This window comes from Cetorhinus maximus, chromosome 23 (genome assembly GCF_964194155.1).
Source record: "Cetorhinus maximus chromosome 23, sCetMax3.hap1.1, whole genome shotgun sequence".
NCBI lineage: Eukaryota > Metazoa > Chordata > Chondrichthyes > Lamniformes > Cetorhinidae > Cetorhinus > Cetorhinus maximus.
This window is the reverse complement of record NC_135901.1, coordinates 51,385,294-51,393,914: the sequence shown is the minus strand read 5'-3', so window position 1 is coordinate 51,393,914 and position 8,621 is coordinate 51,385,294. Positions and strand designations below refer to the sequence as shown.

The 8,621-nt window shown below is 45.1% G+C and overlaps 1 non-coding gene across 1 annotated transcript; it reads right to left on the bottom strand.

The window, feature by feature from the left end:
• Positions 1-1,509: 1,509 nt before the first annotated feature.
• trnal-aag (transfer RNA leucine (anticodon AAG)) lies at positions 1,510-1,591 on the bottom strand. The gene has a single exon. It is a non-coding gene; the product is annotated as a tRNA-Leu (tRNA).
• Positions 1,592-8,621: the final 7,030 nt, after the last annotated feature.

Genomic DNA, 8,621 nt, shown 5'->3' with positions numbered 1-8,621 from the left:
TTCTCTACCCAAGAGAGTTGTGGAGGGTAGCTCACTGAGAGTATTTAAAGAAGAGGTAGATAGATTTTTGAAATATCTGGGATTGAGGGCTACGAGGAGTTGGCAGGAAAGAGGAGTTGAGGCCTGGGGCAGAGTAGCCATGATCTTATTGAGTAGCAGGGCAGGCTTGAGGGGCCGAATGGCCGATTCCTGCTCCTATTTCTAATGTTCTTATGTTCTTATGAAACGTGTCTCTGGTGAAAAAAGTCTGAAACAAAAATAAAAGGCACAGGTAGCATAGATAAGCCAAGTGGTGAGGTTTATGAGCAGCTTTCTTGGTGGTATGGTGGTCAGGATTCAGCGCTTTCACTGTTGTGGACCAGGTTTAATTCCCAGTCAGGGAATGGAGATTTACTGACCTCGTGCAAACTGTTAAAATGAGTCTGAGTTGTTTCTTGATGAAAAACAGAAGACGCTCATCTCTGCCAGAATCAGTGGAGTGAGAGCTGGAGTTCTGCCTCAGAGCTGGAAATGTCACCCGTGCAACAGGTCGGGAACAAATATAGAGCTGAAGATAGGGAATGAGAGAAGGGCTGTGATAGGTGGCAAATCCTTAACCAGAGAGATGTTTGTGCAAGGCAAAATATAGCGGAAATAAAGGAGGCTTTACTGTTTACACTGACACAAATACCTCCCAGATCTGGTTCCATATCTCGTGTTAAGTGAGAAGAAAGCTTCTCCCTGAATCTTCCCCATTTTAGCTGCACCTCATTCCAAACATTGCAAACTCCTCCCGCATCTTCCATCCTGATATTTTTCTCTGTGAAATTTGAAACTAATGTGAATAAAGTTTGCGATGGTGAAAATATGTTCATGCCCTTGGGGAACTGAACCACATTGACACACACAGAGGAACAAACACAGACATATAGACCGAGAGTGACAAAGAGCAAGGGATTGTCTCGAAGGAGAGACAAACACCCAGAAATCAAGCCTGACACCAACCTGGTTCCGTTTTTGTTCCATTTCTCGCTGCAACTTTTGTGAATGCTTACAGACGAATAGAAATGAGAGAACGCTGGAGGTTTTAGATGGTTTTTATTCAACTTATTCGGACAATTAATTGTGCAGGTACACTGTAAAATTCAGGAATGATAAGAAGCGTAATTGGCAGGATTCCAGCCTACCTGTGGAGATCCCAATGCATTCAAAACCCGTCAGCTTAACCACTCAGTCACAAATCCAAGCCCCAGATTTGCATTAATGATGTTTGTATAAAATCATAGACGGCTACATCAGACGGTCATTCAGCCATTCATGTTCACATGCCGACTCTCTGGAAGAGCAACTCAACTACTGTAATTCCACACCCCGCCTTTTCCCCACAGCAACTGATATTTATATTGTCTCTCCTCGTTCTTCCTATCAAAATAAAACACCGCACATTCCGCTAGTGTGAGCTGGTATCTGTCGATCTGTTGGTTTGCAAGGGGCTGCAGCAGATCACAAAAGGTAGATCATCTGAATGCTTGGCAGTGGTGGGATTCGAACCCACGCCTCCTTAGAGACTGGAACCTTAATCCAGCGACTTAGACCGCTCGGCCACACTACCACGTTACCTGCATCTGCTCCTAATTCCCTTCACTGGTATTATCATCGAAATAGAACAGAAGCAAAGGAGCAGAAATAGGTCATTGGGAAACTCGAACCAGCTCCGCCAGTTAATCAGATCATCCTGCACTTTGTAACATGCAGAAATCATCTCCGCTATTAACTTCATTATTTCAGTGTTTCACTATTTCAATGTTTCAAATGATGTGTTTTTTTTTCTGTGGTGACTGTGCGTGTTTGCTCAATGAAATGTTGGGAAAAGGTATCGACTGAGGAAAATGAGGAGATGATTGGTCAGAATAGACATTTGTTTTCTGAAAACTCGATTTGAAATCAACTATTTTTAAAATTTGAAAAATTGTAAAAGAATTCAGAATCCAACGCTTCATCTCAATGAGTCAGGGAATCTTTGTTAATTTTCACACACTGAACATGGACACGGCAGCAGCTCCTGCGCCTCTTTCATTATTGTTTCTCTTAACTCCGAGTTTTCAAAAGGGAATTGGACAATGACTTGAAAGGGAGAAAAAAATCATAGTTATGGAAAGAGACAAAGAAATTGAGATTAATTCGAAAGCTCTTTGTGGAAATCTGACATCGATACTATGGGCCCCTTGTAGAGCTGTGCCTTTTGATGATGATATTGTTGATCAGTCTGTCTCCAGCATTCCCAAAGACAACAGCCGAATTCCATTTCTTCAAAATAAAGACTCAAAGTGCTGCTGCATGTCGTCACCGCTTAACATTTTAGTGAGGCCCATTGAGCTTTTCTCCTGTCCCCTGTTTCTGCAGGGCAGTGGTTATTATGTTTTCCTCGTATGTGAAGAGTTGCCTCGTTCGAAACTGGCCAGAACCATCACCAAAACTTGCAGATTGAAGTTGTTAAAGACAGCAGGATGTGGTCATGTGTCCTGGTCACTGTTTATCCTTCAACCAAGGTTATAAGATCTGTGCATTGTCAAGTCCCTGGCTTTGGTTGTTTGTTGAGCAGCGATTGGCTGCCGTGCTCCAGCATAAAAACAACGACTCTCCTTCAGAAAGTACTTCAATAAAAGCAAAATATTGGAAATCTGAAATAAAAACATTAAATGCAGGTAGAACTCAGCAGGTCTGACAGTGTCTGTGGAAAGCAAAACCTGCAGAGTTTCTCCAGTATTTTCTGTTTTAATTTCAAAAAGTGCTTAATTGGCTGAAAGTGGTTTCAGACATCCGCTGGTCAGGAAAAGCGCTGTATAAATGCAAGTCTGTCTTTCTTTAACAATCTTTAAATCCCAATCCTGTGGTTACTGACCCCCGTCAGTGGAAACAGTCTCTCCCTATCTGCTCCATCAAGACGCCCGTCCCCACTGCCCCCACCCACATTATTTCGAACAGCTCCATGAAATCTCCACTTAAACTTCTTTGCTCTAAAGAGAACAATCCTGGTCTCTATAATCTCTCCACAAAACTGTATTTCCTCATCCCTGGACATGATGCAAGGCGGGGGATTGAGATGAGATTTTGGAAAATATTGTCAGTTGGCAGGTGGGAAAATGGAGAAGGAACCAAAACAGAAAACCCAGTCTCCAGCTTTGTGAATCTTTAGAAACTCTTTGGGAACCGGAATCAGAGGAGAATGAAGGGTGAACTGCCCGACTGACCAGAGACAGTCAAGGTACCTTTCCCTTCTTTAAGACGCTGGAACATTGACTCTGATGTTATCAGTGAAATTAACTGATCTGAGACATTGAAAGGATTCTCGTTACTGTACATCAGGAATTCAAACCTAATATCGGCTTCGGGACAATCAGAATACTTGGTAACAGTCAGGGCACGCAAAGACTCGAAGGGAGACGGCACCGGTTGTAGGAGAGCTGGTTCCCGGTGACATGGATGTGTCTGCAGTGGGTGGGATCAGGCTGTTTCCATGTATCCACAATGAATGTCCTGCCCTTTATTTTGGAAGAGTAAAACTGATAGAGACAATTGTCATTCCAGTAGCAGCAATCTGAAGCTTTAACTCACTGATATCCTGCATAACATCTTCATCAGTCCCTATGGCGCAATTGGTCAGCGTGTTCGGCTGTTAACCGAAAAGCTGGTGGTTCGAGACCACCCAAGGACGAAACTTCCCTTTTTTACCCCCCCATCAGCCTTCATTGTCACTCAGTTCCCGGTTGTCATTGGCTACTTGAACTGAATGTCAAGACACCGGAAATGTTGCCGGCTCCACTGTTATCCAGTGAGCTCCCAGGCAAGCGGCTTTTTTTCGAATATTAATTTCAAATATAATGAGAAAACATTTAGACCTACCATGCACTGATATCCAACACACTGGAAATTTATGAAGTTATTGGATTCAAACAAACTCATCAATTCTTCCCTCTTCCTCAGCTCCACAGTGAGTGAGACAGGGAAGAGCAGAAAAGCAGGAATATTCCGGCCCTGCACTCTCCAATCACCCGCTGCCAACAGAAAGCGGCGACTGCAGCTTCAATCAGCGGGATACTGCCCATCCCTGGGACACAAGATACTCCAACCAGGGCCAAACCTCCCAATACACCGAGCACAGGCTCAGGAAAACGCAGGTAGATTGTATCCCGGTCACTAAACCTCCGAGCAGCATTTAAAGAAGACCCGAGTGAGTGAGTCACAAATAAAAGTCACACCAACTTTCTAAATCTTTTCACTGTCAAATTCCTTCATGTTCTTGAAAAGCTGACTATTGTGAATCTGAAAATGAGCACCATGGGATTTGTGTTACTGAGTGACTTGTTTTCCACTGATTGTCCTTCAGATTTGCAATTCAATTTGTGTTGGATATTGATACTGTTTTCAAAATGAGGACACAAAGCAGGTAAATATTGAATCTAGAAACAGTTCCTGAGGAAAATGGATCAGAATGTTTGGAAGGAGGTGCAGCTGAGAAGCGGAAGCTGTGAATGTTGTTATTGATGATTGAATGGAAAGCATTTTGGCCTTGGTCAATCATTGTGGCTGAGTGGTGAAAACGATGCTGTTAAAATCCACTGGGGCTTCCTCAGGAAAGTTCCAATCTTACCGACTGTGCTTCTCATTATTGCTGATTTCAACCAGGTGTCCACAGAACTCTCGGATCAATGGAAGAAAAAACATCCAAAAATTCTCCTGATTTTTGGACTCTAAGGGAATGAAGGGCGATCGGGATCGGGTGGGAATTTGGTGTTGAGGCTGGAGCTTCGCCATGATCTTAAAAATTGACGGAGGAGACTTGTGGGGCCTTATGACGTATTGTTGCTGCTTTGATTCTGTTCTATTTGAGTAGCAATGCTAGGCAAGGCGATGGGCAGTAATAATAAGGCTTGGTTCCAAATACCACTTCCACTGCTGCTAAAATTGCCCGATTGGTCGAAAAAGTGGCAGGTCACAGTTAAAGCAAGTGTGTGCGGTGTTTCACTTGAACAGAAATACTGAGAGACAATAAAATATAAATGGCTGTGGAGAAAAGGCGGGGTTGTTGAATTAGCTGTGAAACTTGTGCAGGACAGATATTCGCCTCCAGGTCTTTCTGCCCGTCCAGGTTAATTAGCTGCTTGATGCAAACGCGGTCAGATGGTGCGAACGTAAAACAAAACGTGATCGGTTTACAGATAGCAGCGTACAGAGACACCAAGATCTTCCTGATTCGCCCAAGTACTAATTGCAGGAATGTGCACAGTGCCGATTATCCACAATCACACTTCCCTTCCAGTCTTGTCTACGTTGTTCAGCTTTGAAAATTCTCATATTTTCACATTGGATTTCAATGTGAAGAAAGCAGAGCTGTGATAAGCTTATATAGTTCAGCAGATGTACTGCAAGAAGTTACATAACAGGCAGATGGTAACAGTGCTCTTTGGACACGGTGAGCTCCAGTGCAGGATTGGCACCATTAATATGTCGTTCAATTAATGTCGTGACAAGTCTCGTGCTGGAAATGACAAGAAATCTCGCTGAATTTGCTCCGTGCTTTGATTTCAAACGAGCCGAATACAAGGTAAGAAAGTACATCTCGCTCGAGTGGGTTATAAAATGGAAGAATGACTCGTGCTGTTGGAAAACATAAAATTATAGAAAGTTGCAGCACAGAAAGAGGCCATTCGGCCTGGCGTGCTGCTGTCAAAGTGCAGTAGTGATTGGTTGATCCATCAGGAGTGATATTTATGTCAGTGCAAACAGTACGGAGCAAAATCTGCCCTTCTCCCACCCATATTTTTCCTGGCGCCACCATCTCTGTGGTCAGTGCTTTGCACCCAGCCCTTCTCTTGTCCTTCTTTCACTCTGCTTCTATCTTTATTCTCGACTTGTCCAAATATGACATTTCCAACTCTGCGGTGAAACTTCAACTATCACCCCATTGATTCTGTTGGAGCTGTTAAATGGTTTCCATCAATAAGTAATTAATACCCATTTTAACAAGATAAAAAAATCTACATTCCCTGATTGGGAATCGAACCCAGGCTCCTGCTGATAAAGTGCAGAATCCTGACCACTAGACCATCGGGGAAGCTATCATCTCAATTTCTCTGTTCCTTTCACCCACTCTAACCTGTCTCTCTCTGAACTTGCTGCACTCCGTTCTCTCAGGTTCAACCCTGACATTGTCATCAAACCTGCTGACAAGGGTGGTGCTGTTGTTGTCTGGCGCACTGATCTCTACCTCGCAGAGGCTGAGTGTCAACTCGCAGACACTTCATCCTACCTCTCCCTGGACCATGACCCCACCACTGAACATCAAGCCATTGTTTCCAGGATTGTTACTGACCTCATCTCCTCTGGAGATCTTCCTTCCACAGCTTCCAACCTCATAGTCTCCCAACCTTGGATGGCCCGCTTATACCTCCTGCCCAAAATCCACAAACAGGACTGTCCCGAAAGACCGATTGTGTCAGCCTGTTCCTGCCCCACGGAACTCATTTCTTGCTATCTTGACTCCATTCTCTCTCCCCTTGTCCAGTCCCTTCCCACCTACATCCGTGATTCCTCTGACACCCAACATCATATCATCAATTTCCAGTTCCCTGGCCCCAGCCGCCTCCTCTTCACCATGGACGTCCAATCCCTCTACACCTCCATCCCCCACCGGGATGCTCGGATGGCTCTCCGCTTCTTCCTCGAACAGAGGCCCGAACAATCCCCATCCACCACTACTCTCCTCCATCTGGCTGAACTTGTTCTCACACTGAACAATTTCTCCTTAAACTCCTCTCACTTCCTCCAAATAAAAGGTGTGGCTAAGGGTACCCGCATGGGCCCCAGTTATGCTTGTCTCTTTATGGGGTATGTGGAACATTCCTTGTTCCAGTCCTACTCCCGCCCCCTACCACAACTCTTTCTCCAGTACATCGATTATTGCTTCGGTGCTGCTTCATGCCCTGGTCTGGACCTGGAAAAATTTATTAATTTTGCTTCCAATTTCCAACCCTCCATCATTTTCACATGGTTCATTCCTGACACTTCCCTTCCTTGACCTCTCTGTCTCAATTTCTGGTGATAGACTGTCCAACAATGTTCATTACAAGCCTAACGAATCCCAGAGCTACCTTGACTACAGCTCCTCACACCCCGCTTCCTGTAAGGACTCCATCCCATTCTCTAAGTTCCTTCGCCTCCGTCGCATTTGTTCTGATGATGGCACTTTCAAAAACAGTTCCTCTGACATGTCTTCCGTCTTCCTTAATCGAGGTTTTCCACGCACAGTGGTTGACAGGGCCCTCAACCGAGTCCGGCCCATCTCCCATGCATTCGCCCTCACACATCCCTCTCCCTCCCAGAAACATGATAGGGTCCCCCTTGTCCTTATTCATCACCCCACCAGCCTCCGCATTCAAAGGATCATCCTCAACCGTTTCCACTAACTCCAGCATGATGCCACCACCAAATACATCTTCCCTTCACCCCACCCCCGGCGGCATTCTGCAGGGATCGTTCCCTCCGTGACACCCTGGTCCACTCCTCCATCACCCCCGACACCTCAACCCCCTCCCACGGCACCTTCCCATGCAACCGCAAAAGATGCAACACCTGCCCCTTTACTCCCCCTCTCCTCACCGTCCAAGGGCCAAAACACTCCTTTCAAGTGAAGCAGCATTTCACTTGCACTTCCCTCAATTTTGTCTACTGCATTTGATGCTCCCAATGCGGTTTCCTCTACATTGGAGGGACCAAACGCAGACTGGGTGACCACTTTGCGGAACACCTTTGGTCTGTCTGCGAGCATGACCCAGACCTCCCTGTCGCTTGCCATTTCAACACTCCACCCTGCTCTCATGTCCACATGTCTGTCCTTGGCCTGCTGCAATGTTCCAGTAAAGCTCAACGCAAACTGGAGGAACAGCGCCTCATCTTCCGACTAGGCACTTTACAGCCTTCTGGACTGAATATTGAGTTCAAAAACTTTAGATCATGAACTCTCTCCTCCATCCCCACCCATTTTTCCATCCCCCTTTTTTCCAACAGTTCATATATTTTTTTCTTTTCCCACCTATTTCCATGTTTAAAAAATGTATTTCCATCCATTGTTTTATCTCTACCTTTTAGCCTATTTCGATCCCTTCCCCCCACCCCACCCCCACTAGGGCTATCTCTACCTTGCTCGTCCTGATTTCTACCCTTAATGTCACCTATTAGCACATTTCTTAGCTAATATCACCACCGTCAACATCTCTTTGTTCTTTTGTCTATGACATCTCTTCTTTGTCTCCGCCTATCACTGCCCCTCTATCCAGATCAACTTGCCCCACCCCCCACAACCAACTTATATTTCACCGCATTTCTCCATTTACATGGTTCTGAAGAAGAGTCACACGGACTCGAAACGTCAACTGTGCTCCTCTCAGCAGATGATCTCAGGCCTGCTGGGTTTTTCCAGGTATTTTTGTTTTTGTTTCAGATTTCCAGCATCCGCAGTATTTTGATTTTATCTGAGAGAGAGAAATCAATACGTTTCAGTGAGTTAGACGCTGTCTCAGATAGAGATATGACAGACATTAAGTGATTGTGGTGACAAACGTGCCCGTCTTAACAAAGAAATG